Source organism: Procambarus clarkii, chromosome 68 (assembly GCF_040958095.1).
Source record: "Procambarus clarkii isolate CNS0578487 chromosome 68, FALCON_Pclarkii_2.0, whole genome shotgun sequence".
Classification (NCBI taxonomy): Eukaryota; Metazoa; Arthropoda; class Malacostraca; order Decapoda; family Cambaridae; genus Procambarus; species Procambarus clarkii.
The window spans coordinates 30,953,407-30,966,288 of NC_091217.1; the positions used below are offsets into that span (position 1 = coordinate 30,953,407).

The 12,882-nt window shown below is 42.6% G+C and overlaps 1 long non-coding RNA gene across 1 annotated transcript; it reads right to left on the reverse strand.

The window, feature by feature from the left end:
• Nucleotides 1–1,198: 1,198 nt before the first annotated feature.
• On the reverse strand, nt 1,199–12,667 carry LOC138355583 (uncharacterized). Its single transcript, XR_011223977.1, has 3 exons — nt 12,452–12,667; nt 8,457–8,488; nt 1,199–2,333 (listed from the first exon to the last, which is right to left on the reverse strand). It is a non-coding gene; the product is annotated as an uncharacterized lncRNA (long non-coding RNA).
• Nucleotides 12,668–12,882: the final 215 nt, after the last annotated feature.

Sequence of the window (12,882 nt, forward strand, 5' to 3'; positions counted from 1 at the left end):
TTAGTAGTACCAAATTTTACTGTCTAACTGTTCAGTATGTCAAAATATGTACAATTATCCTCGTCGTTACTGTAAGTACTATCTAAACAGGTGGATGGGCTACATAAAACTTAAAAGTCATCTACAATTATGATAAAGTGGCTTGTAATATTCTCGTCTATGTGGCTCATGAATATGAGAAAAGGGGTTCACCCCCAATAACCTTGCGGCACCCCGCTCACTACATTCCTCCAGTTAGATATATTTCCATTTAACTCAAAGGCAGGGATAGATAGCTGAAAATATCGATTGATAGATAGGTGGATGGATAGATAGGTGAATAAATTGATGGATAGATAGATGGATATTGTGACGTTGTCCCACCCTACATCTTTCCTATCCCGGCGTAAAGAGTCATATCTCTTCGACCCGCACGTTCTCTGATGCTCAGGGAACATTTTGGTGTATATAAAGGTATTCAAAGTATTCAAAGTTCAGCTCAATTCCAACGCAATGTCACACAAATAATTAAATCAAAATGAAAATAAATTAAAATCTATGAAAATTCAATTTATCAATGAAATAGGAAACACTGAAATGGAATCGTAACATAATTGGTTTAGCATGTGTTGGTCTAATGTCCAACAGATGGAACTGTTTTTCAAAAACGCATGTTTTTTGCCTGTCTCAGGGGTGGCATCTATATAGAAGGTATATAAAAAGACGCGCCTTTTCGAATGCAACGTTGTGTTCAAATTTCAAAGCAATCGGTAAAGAACTTTCGAAGATTACAGTGTGTGTTGCTCTTACATTCAACAGATGGCGCTGTTTAAAAAAAAAATAATGTTTTTTCCTGTCACAAGAAATATTGATATTGTATATTGTAGACATATAAAAAGATGCGCCTATTCGAATGCAATGTTGAGTCAAAATTTCAAAGCAATCGGTAGAGGTTTCGAAGATTTCCCTCACATGAAAAACACAGTTTTTCAGAAAACGCATGTTTTTTTAACGTCACAGACGTGACATCTATATAGTATGTATATGAAAACCTACTTGGATGCAAATGGAACGTTGTGTGAAAATTTCAAAGCAATCGGTGAAGAACTTTCAGAGATTAGCGGTTATTTACAAACGAACATTTCCATTTATATTTATATAGATAATGATCTTGGGTCAGATTCGTTCAGAAGAGGACGAGGGCTATGATAACTATATATGCAGAACTTCAATATATTGGTTAACAGGACTGACAATACAGCATCTTATAAATCTATTTATAGTTACTAATCTTCCAGTTTAAATTAAATAGAAATCTCTAAATATTACAAGCAAAATGTTATGATCTAAGCTGAGGCATAACCTAAAGTGACAATATAACACCATGAAAACGTCAAGCCTAACATTAATACAAGTATAATGCAAGAGTTAATACCGCTAGGAATATGTCAAGCTCTCTCTTAATACATATATAATATAAGTGATAGTACTACTAGGAAAATGTCAAGCTTAATCTTTATACAAAATTAAAGGTTTGGATACACAAACTAAAAACTCCACAAATTTTTAAAAGATTATCTTATGGTGGTGTTCTGTTCTACCTTTATTGTGTGCTGTTCTCCATTTATTGTGCGTTTTTTCTGCATGTCTTGTGCATTGTTTTGCATATCTTGATACGTTCATGTCAGTTGGGCCATCTTGAGGTTGATAGTTGCTGGGAGACAACTGTGGAGTCAAGGTGTCAACTCGTCCAAGTGAGCTGAAGCATCTTAGGGTGTTTTCCCTGCACCGGTTCCAAGCACTCTTGATAGATGAAAATATTCTGGACGTGTGTAATGCTGGTTTTGTTAAGGAATGTTTCACAGCGCCTCTACTGGCTGATCTAACCACTTGGGCTGGACGGTATAGCGACGGTCTCGCGTCATGCGGGTCGGCGTTCGATCCCCGACCGTACAGGTGGATGGGCACCATTCCATTTCCCCCGCCCCATCCCAAATCCATATTCTGACCCAAGTGCTATATAGTCATAATAGCTTTGCACTGTCACCTGATAATTCCCTAATTCTATTGGCTGAAATCATTTCATAGATAATATGAAAATGCTCTTACATAATGCTTCTATTGCGTGCCCTACTGCAGTATGCCCTTCTGCCCCTCTTCCAACGTACCCTTTGTTCCTCCTGACCTTAGTTTATGCACTCCTTGTGCACTTATGCACTTATGCACCTATGCACTTATGCACACAGCCAACAACACAACACTTGTGGCCCCTCGGACACTCCTGGTCATAATGACACTCAACGTGGTATTGAATGCAGGCCCTTCCGAACGAGTTGGGATTCGGACAGCTTTTCCTGTGGGAAGTTTTTATTAGAAGATGGAAATGGAAGAAAATGGGTTATGGAAACTGATAATTAGGTTGCATTAAATTAATACTTAATCGAGCGAATTAGTGAAATGCGTTTAATGATTTTTTTCTCAGGCGTTGCCATCTCCAATATAGAACATTCACTGCTGGAAGATTTGACAAGGAAATCAAGTTATTACAAGGACGTGTGATCGTTGAATTCTTTCAAGTTTAGGTCAAACATGCATATGAATGTATTTGGGAAGATATAAATAGAATATGCCTGGAAATAGTCGTCACTTGAACTATTTACTGTGGTGGACTGTATACTCCTCCTGAGGTTGATAGGCCATAAGACCAAAACTAAACTCGCTAGTTCATCAGGAAGCTATTATGGTGGCCTTGCGGGATTATGTGGGGTAAAGTTAATATTTCAGTAATTTATCTTACCTTTAATGGACTGAATAAACGGTTTGTTATGTGTTCCACTCACCTCCGCAGGGTTTTAATTTATTACTGTCATATATTATTAATTTAGAATTAGTCCATTCAGTACAGAATTGTTTAATTAAACCTAAACTTAAGTATTTTGTCTGCTCAGTTGAACGAAGATAACTCTAATGTTATTTAACGTTTTAAGGATCAGCATTTTGCCATTGACTCCTACGTCCTGTATGTATGATTGTCACTGAATGAGTAAAATATTATTTGTGAATTAATAATTACTTAATTATGGTTTAGTTTATGTAAATTACTAAAATAATAGTTAGAACGAGACTATCTGAGCCACAGGCGTGACGCCCCCGGGGTGGTGAAGCGAGTCACCCACAATGTCTACTGTCGGCTGGTGTGGCACTCTGGAACGTGCCAATAACCTCGGACACCACCTGCCGCCAGTTGCAACATTATGCTCACAATATTAATGTGTGATTACTTGTGTTGTAACACTAATTACATAGTGTTTAATAAAGAGGTGAAACACTCTGGTGTGTTGTATTCATGTATTATAACCAGCCCAACCTCACACTTACTCCCAGGATGTACTAACTGCCCAGATGATATAGAACCAAAAGAGCTAGAGGACTTAACGTTTGAACAAGGGTCAGAGAGAAACTGTTTCCGTCCTGGACGTGTAGAACGACTGTAAACTAACAAGCTGAGCTATAGTTACAGTGTAAAATCATCCAAAGTTTAAGCTTCAGTTCTCCCCTTGAACAACGATGAACAATGAACAATGGCATCGAACCATCCTCATTTACCCACCTCCAGCGGGAGAGAGAAGATTTTCATGTTATATAATTAATCGAATCACAAAGCCGCTCCTTTGGTGAGCACACTCACGTAGACACTCACGGGGCCAAAGTACAAAACAGGCACACATGAGGGCAAAGTACTCACATGACGCTCGCTGGAACCAAGTACTAACTAGAAACTCACGGAGACAAAGTACCAACCAAGGCACTCAGGGGGGCAAAGTACTCATCTGGCACTCAAGGGGACTAAGTACCAGCCAGGCACTTATGGGGGGGGGGGGGGCAAAGTACTCACCCGGCACTCACTGGAAGAAAGTACCAAACCAGGCATTCATGCGTACATAATACAAATCAGGCACTCATGGTGGCAAAGTACAAACCTGGCGCTCATTGGGGTAAATTCCCAACAAGGCATTATCGGGAGCAAAGCATCAAGGTACTCACGGGAGGAAAGTATCAAGGTACTCACGGGAGGAAAGTATCTAGGTACTCACGGGAGCAAAGTATCAAGGTACTCACGGGAGGAAAGTATCAAGGTACTCACGGGAGCAAAGTATCAAGGTACTCACGGGAGGAAAGTATCGAGGTACTCACGGGAGGAAAGTATCAAGGTACTCACGGGAGCACAGTATCGAGGTACTCACGGGAGGAAAGTATCAAGGTACTCACGGGAGCACAGTATCAAGGTACTCACGGGAGGAAAGTATCGAGGTACTCACGGGAGCAAAGTATCAAGGTACTCACGGGAGGAAAGTATCAAGGTACTCACGGGAGCACAGTATCAAGGTACTCACGGGAGGAAAGTATCGAGGTACTCACGGGAGCACAGTATCAAGGTACTCACGGGAGGAAAGTATCGAGGTACTCACGGGAGCACAGTATCAAGGTACTGACGGGAGGAAAGTATCAAGGTACTCACGGGAGGAAAGTATCAAGGTACTCACGGGAGGAAAGTATCGAGGTACTCACGGGAGGAAAGTATCAAGGTACTCACGGGAGCACAGTATCAAGGTACTCACGGGAGGAAAGTATCGAGGTACTCACGGGAGGAAAGTATCAAGGTACTCACGGGAGCACAGTATCAAGGTACTCACGGGAGGAAAGTATCGAGGTACTCACGGGAGCACAGTATCAAGGTACTCACGGGAGGAAAGTATCGAGGTACTCACGGGAGGAAAGTATCAAGGTACTCACGGGAGGAAAGTATCGAGGTACTCACGGGAGGAAAGTATCAAGGTACTCACGGGAGGAAAGTATCGAGGTACTCACGGGAGCACAGTATCAAGGTACTCACGGGAGGAAAGTATCAAGGTACTCACGGGAGCAAAGTATCAAGGTACTCACGGGAGCACAGTATCAAGGTACTCACGGGAGGAAAGTATCGAGGTACTCACGGGAGCACAGTTTCAAGGTACTCACGGGAGGAAAGTATCGAGGTACTCACGGGAGGAAAGTATAAAGGTACTCACGGGAGGAAAGTATCGAGGTACTCACGGGAGGAAAGTATCAAGGTACTCACGGGAGGAAAGTATCGAGGTACTCACGGGAGGAAAGTATCAAGGTACTCACGGGAGCAAACTACAAACCTGGCACTCACAGCGGTAAATTACCAACCAAACACTCAAGGGGTCATACAAAGGGACAAAGTACCACCAACAAGACACTCATGGGAAGTCTAACTAATACAAAGTGCCAACTAGACACTCAAGGGATCACGCAAAAGGATAAAGGGTCGACCAGACACTCAAGGGCTCACACACGAGAACAAAGTAAGAAACAGACACGCAAGGAGTAACACAATTGGACAAAGTACGACCAGACCCTCAAGGGGCTCGCACACAGGAACAAAGTACCAACCAAACACTCAAGTGGTAACACACACGGTTCAGAGACTACATTACAGGCACCATGAAGATGGGAGGACCAAGAGTAGTATTAGCAGTGATATATAGCCCTCCACCAAACAACAGAAGACCCAGGCAAGAGTATGACAGAAACAACATGGCAGTCAACACTATAACTGAGAGAGCATCCACTGCTGCCTGTAGAAATAGCTCCCATTTTCTCGTCATGGTGGACTTCAATCATGGAAGGGTAGACTGGGGAAACAAAGAACCACATGGGGATGAGGAAACATGGAGAGCTAAACTGTTGGAAGTGGTGACAAGAAGCGTTTTAAGTCAGCATGTCAGGGGACCCACAAGAATGAGAGGCAACGATGAACCAGCGAGACTCGAGCTAGTCTTCACTCTGAATGTCTCCGACATAAGGAAATCGGTTTCAAAGCCCCCGTGGGAATGAACGATCACTGTGTAATGTTGTTTGAGTATTTGATCGAAGAAGGGTTAATGTACCCAAGGAAGGGCCCAGAAAACAAAAGAATGGCATTCCGAAAGGGCAACTAAGATGAGATAATTCCTAACAGATATAACTTGAGAAACATATCTTAGAGGAAAGACGGCCCAAGGCATGATGGACTACATCACACAAAAGTGTAAGTAGGCAACAGACAAGTCGTCCCAATCCAAAAGCAAAGAAATGAAATGCAGACGAGAAACTCATGGTTTAATCAGAGGTGTAAGCTAGCAAAGCAGCTAAGTACAAGTGCGTGGAGAAACTGTATAAATAATAGGACACTAGTGAGCATTGAAAGATACCAGAGCGCCATGAATGAATACGTCAGGTGAGAAGAGAGGCAGAAAAACAATATGAAAATGACATAGCAACAAGGCAAAGACTCAACTTAAATTGCTGCACAGCCCATCAGTAGAAAAACATCAGTGAATGAACAGGTAATAAAACTGAGGATAGGGGTAGACAAATTGATTACAAATGACAAGAAAGAGTGCGAGGAACTCAATAAGAATTCCAGGAGATTTTCACAGTAGAGTAAGGGGACGTCCTAGAGATAAGAGAGGGAATATCTAACCAAACACCACTAGATTAGTTTATGATTACCAGTGGGAAGATGAGGAAGCATCTGCTAGAGTTGGAAGTGACAAAGGCTTAGCTATAGGCCCGGATGGAATCTCACCCGGATGAAACATCTAGAGCAGACGAACTTTGTATAACAACATCAGCATGGGTTCAGGAATGGCAGATCGTGCCTTACAGGATTGATTGAATTGTATTACCAGACAACTAAAATCAGGCAAGAAAGAAAGGGGTGGGCAGATTGCATATGTTTGGATTGCCAGAAAGCCTTTGACAGAGTACCCTATAAGAGACCTGTGCACAATCTGGAGATGCAGGAAGGATGAAAGGAAAGGTACTCCACTGGATAGGGGAGAACCTAAGCAACAGAAGACAGCTAGCCACTGTGAGGGATCAGGTCTCGGAGTGGCGTGGGGTCACCAGTGGAGTCCTTCAGGGATCAGTTCTTGGACCTATACAGTTCCTGAAATAGGTAAATGATCTTCCAGAGGGAATAGACTCGTTCTTCTCAATGTTTGTTGATGACGAAAAAATTATGAGGAGGATTAAGACAGGATGATAGTAGGAGGCTACAAGATGACCTAAACAAACTGAAGGAATGGTCCAACAAATGGCTACTACCGTTCAACCCAAGTAAATGTAAGGTAATGAAACTAGGCAGAGGAAATAGGAGGCCAGACACTGGATACCGAATTGGAGATGAAGTCCTTCACGAAATGGAAAGAGAGAAAGAGCTAGGAGTTGATATCACGCCAAGCCTGTCACCTGTAGACCACATCAAAAGAATAACATCGGCGGCGTATGCGAAGCTGGCTAACATCAGAACCTCCTTCGGAAATATGAGTAAGGAATCATTCAGAACTTTGTATACCACGTATGTAAGGATAAGCATCTCAAATCCTGGAGTATGCGGCCCCAGCATGGAGCCCGAACGTTTTCAAGCACAAGACGAAGCAAGAAAATGTTCAGAGGTATGCCACTAGGCTAGTCCCAGAACTAAGAGGCATGAGTGACGAGGAAAGGCTGAGTGAACTGCACCTCACGTCGCTGAAAGAGAGAAGAACTCGGAAAGACATGATCACCAAATACAAAATTCTCAATGGAATTGACAGGGTACAAGGATGAATTATTTAACACGGGTTGTACATGCACAAGAGGACACAGGTGGGAGCTGAGTACCCAAAAGAGTCACAAAGACATTAGAAAAAACTTTTTTAGTGTCAGAGTTGTTAGTAAATGGAAAGCACTAGGAAACAATGTGGTGGAGGCTGACTCCATACACAGTTTCAAATGTAGATATGATAGAGCCCAGTAGGCTCAGGAATATGTACACCAGTTGATTGATGGTTGAGAGGCGGGACCAAAGAGCCAAAGCTTAACCTCCGCAAGCACAACTAGGTGAGTACACGAGAACAACGTACCAAACAGAAACTCAAGGATCACTAACACGGACCACGTACCAACCAGACACTCAAGGATCACTAACAAGGACAACGTACCAACCAGACACTCAAGGATCACTAACACGGACCACGTACCAACCAGACACTCAAGGATCACTAACAAGGACAACGTACCAACCAGACACTCAAGGATCACTAACACGGACCACGTACCAACCAGACACTCAAGCATCACTAACAAGGGCAACATACCAACCAGACACTCAAGGATCACTAACAAGGACAACGTACCAACCAGACACTCAAGGATCACTAACACGGACAACGTGCCAATCAGACACTCAAGGAACACTAACAAGGGCAACATACCAACCAGACACTCAAGGATCACTAACACGGACCACGTGCCAATCAGACACTCAAGGAACACTAACAAGGGCAACATACCAACCAATCACTCAATGATCATTGAAAAGGACTACGTACCAACCAGACACTCAAGGATCACTAACAAGAACAACATACAAACAGTGTACTTACCCAGGGTGCGAGGTTGTTCCCACAACAACAATCTGATAAAACAACAAAACATTTAATATTAATTAATATGTCTCGTATAACTGCAAGTGATTTCAGATGATTTGATAACTTTAACATTTGTTAATTGTTTTCAAAGTCTATCTGGTCATACTTACCCAGTCTCTCTCCCAAAGTCTTGTCCAACCTCTAGTCCAGTCTCTCGCCCAGTGTATTGTCTAACCTCTAGTCCAGTCTCTCTCCCAATGTCTTGTCCAACCACTGACCTAGTCTCTTGCTGAATCTCTTGTCCAATCTTTTGCACAATCTTTTCTATAACCTTTTACATGGTCATTTGCATAATCTTTTCCCTCACTCGCTTGTCCCCTTTCATACCTAATCTCTTGAATAATCTTTTCCGTAATCTCTGGCTCAACCTCTTGCTCAATTTGTTGTCACTCTTTTGTTCATTCTATTACTCAATCTGTTGGCTCAGTCTCTTGCAAAATTTTATACCCAGTGTCTTGCTCAATCACTTGCCAATAAATTTCTTAATCTCTAGCTCAGTCTCTCAACTAATTTCTTGCTCATTTGCATAATCCAATCTCTTGTTCAATCGGGTAATCAATCTCTTGCACGATAACTTCCCCTAATCTCCTGCTCAGTCTGATGATCAATCTCTTGGCCAATCTTTGGCTCAATCTCTTGCATATTATTTTGCTTTCTCAGTGGTATAGTGCTGTACCACTGAACTATCACACCACAAATTTGAGTATTGTTCGACTGAACCATCACTCCACAATGGTTGACTGCTGTACCACTGAACCACCACTCCACAATAGTTGGCTGCTGTACCAATGAACCATCACTCCACAATGGTTGACTGCTGTACCAATGAACCACCACTCCACAATGGTTGACTGCTGTACCAATGAACCACCACTCCACAATGGTTCGCTGCTGTACCACTGAACCAGCACTCCACAATGGTTGACTGCTGTACCAATGAACCAGCACTCCACAATGGTTGACTGCTGTACCAATGAACCATCACTCCATAATGGTTGGCTGCTGTACCAATGAACCACCACTCCACAATGGTTGGCTGCTGCACCACTGAACCATCACTCCACAACGGTTGACTGCTGTACCAATGAACCATCACTCCACAATGGTTGGCTGCTGTACCAATGAACCACCACTCCACAATGGTTGGCTGCTGTACCACTGAACTATCACTCCACAATGGTTGACTGCTGTACCAATGAACCATCACTCCACAATGGTTGGCTGCTGTACCAATGAACCATCACTCCACAATGGTTGGCTGCTGTACCACTGAACTATCACTCCACAATGGTTGACTGCTGTACCACTGAACCACCACTCCACAATGGTTGGCTGCTGTACCAATGAACCATCACTCCACAATGGTTGGCTGCTGTACTACTGAACCATCACTCCACAATGGTTGGCTGCTGTACCAATGAACCACCACTCCACAATGGTTGGCTGCTGTACCACTGAACTATCACTCCACAATGGTTGGCTGCTGTACCAATGAACCACCACTCTACAATGGTTGGCTGCTGTACCACTGAACCATCACTCCACAATGGTTGGCTGCTGTACCAATGAACCATCACTCCACAATGGTTGGCTGCTGTACCAATGAACCACCACTCCACAATGGTTGGCTGCTGTACCACTGAACTATCACTCCACAATGGTTGACTGCTGTACCAATGAACCACCACTCCACAATAGTTGGCTGATGTACCAATGAACCATCACTCCACAATGGTTGACTGCTGTACCACTGATCCTTCGCTCCAGAGAGCTGACTGCTGTACCATTCAACTCTTTCAATCTGTCGTCACAGAAAGAGTATTGGATGCACTGCCACACAGGATAGGTGTGGGAAAGCCTAGCTCTAAATATTAATAATAATCAATTTTAATTGAATACAACGATAGCTTCGAAGGACCACCTCTTTTTATACAAAAAAGAGGAAAAATAAATAAAGGAATCTGAAAATATAATCCAGGAATCAGTGTCCTAAGGATCTAGATTAATTCAATAAAATATTAAGAGAGCATTAAATGAACTGTAGTTATAATTAATTAAAGAGCTGCCTTAACACATAAATCTGCGAGGTTACATACTAAAAGATAAATATATCCCTAGTATTATTCCGACGCTGGTAATTCGTCAGAATAATTATTGAATATTAGTTAAGTAAATAGTTGCATGAATTAATAAATGCAGATTTCTATCAGAGTTTTTCTTCACTGTCGAGGGTAATTATGAAATTACCTCTCCAAAGTTCATTACCATTCACAATGCAATTTATGGTTCAATACCATAAATAAAAATGTGAAAATGAACTTTGGAGAGTTAATTTTTCAATTACCCTTGACAGTGAAGAAAAACGTAACAAATATTGAGAAGATTCGTCTTAGAATCATTAATCTAACCCTTTCGGTCATATTCTACAACATATCTTTACAAAAAAGACTGCTACCAAAATATACTAATATGTACATATACATATATAACATTAACAATTGTGTAACTAGCTTCAAAAGATTGCCACTTGCTTAGCTAAATGAACTATGGTGTTCAGTTCCTGAACCCATTATATTTCTCTGTAACCCTTTCTTTTATAGGGAAAGGATAGGGGATCTATAACCACTTAAGAAAAATGGGTATGCATCCCCTCAAAAATATGGTTTTAGAAACCACTGCCACTCACATGATTGGTATGGAATTCAGTACTGCTCGCAGGATGGGTATGGGGTTCATTATTGCACGCAGGATGGGTATGGGGTTCATTACTGCACGCAGGATGGGTATGGGGTTCTCTACTGCTCGCAGGATAGGTATAGGGTTCACTACCGCTCGCAGGATGGGTATGGGGTACTCTGCCGGTCGCAGGATTGGTATAGATTCACTACCGCTCGTAGGATGGGTATGGGGTTCACTACCACTCGTAGGATGGGTATAGGGTTCACTATCACTCGCAGGATGGGTATAGGGTTCTCTGCCGGTCGCAGGATTGGTATAGATTCACTACCGGTCGCAGGATGGATATGGGGTTCACTACTGCTCGCAGGATGGGTATGGGGTTCACTACCGCTCGCAGGATGGGTATGGGGTTCACTACCGCTCGCAGGATGGGTATGGGGGTTCACTACCGCTCGCAGAATGGGTTGACCAAACCACACACTAGAAAGTGAAAGAACGACATTTCGGTCCGTGCTGGACCATTTTCAAGCCATTCTCAAGTCATCTAAATATTTCAGCCGCGTTATTATGACTCCTCATCTCCACAAGATGGTATTGGATGCATAATAAAAGATTCATAGGATGCATAAGTCAACAAACAATATTAAATTATATTGATTGATTCTTTCATTATTATGTACCCCCATACCCATCCCGTGGGCAGTGGTGGAAAGGGTTACAGAGGCACATAATGGGTTCAGGAACTGAACACCATAGTTCATTTAGCTAAGCAAGTGACAATCTTTTGAAGCTAGATACACAATTGTTAATGTTATATATACGCGTATATTCAGTCATTTACACTAATACATATACACATCGATAATCGTTTTTATATCACAAGTGATTCAACAAGAGGCCCACAATAGTCACTATACAAAGAACTTTACATCTAAAGTGAGTCACACAGTTACTAGTCTTGCTGCACACCCACCCAACTGGCCGACAGCTTTACAGTCATTTGAAGGCTGCACTTACAGAAAGCAAATTTTGGATACTTCGCTAAGATTCCCAGCAGTTCATTATTGTGAATAAAGTACTTACACATTTCTTGCACTCCACTGATGGTGGAGTCCAAGAAATGCAAACTCTCAAGAAATGCAACACTGCATTTCTCGAATGTTTAACATTCCATTATACTTATACTAATTATACCATTATTATTAAATCATATTGTGATTGAATACTGACCTTGTCCCACTGGAACCAAGGTATTAAAAAGCTCCACTCACCGTCAGCAACAGAGCTGAGAGCAGCAAGAACTTCATCGTGACTTCTGCTGGAGAGGTGAAGGTGTTGACGACTGCTTGAGAGGAGGTGATACTGACCAAGACCTGTGGCAGGTGAATGGTTCAGTAGGTGTTGCTGGCGGGACACGTGTGGCTGGTGTGGGGTTCCCCGGGCGCTTAAGGATGTATTGAGAGATGTTCCCCAAGGAGAGCGCTGGCACCTCTCACAGTTTCCTGGGTCCTCGCTGCGTAAAAACTGGAGCTGTGTTGTTAAGCCGGAGCCGCAGCTAACCAGTCCAGGACGACGAATATTATGACTCGTTTCCTTAACACATTGGTCGACCTAGCAACCTCTGGGTTCCTGGAACACCGCTGAGTCTCTCCTGAACGTGTTCCTCTTTCACAACACTGATTACCTCACACTGCTTACCTAA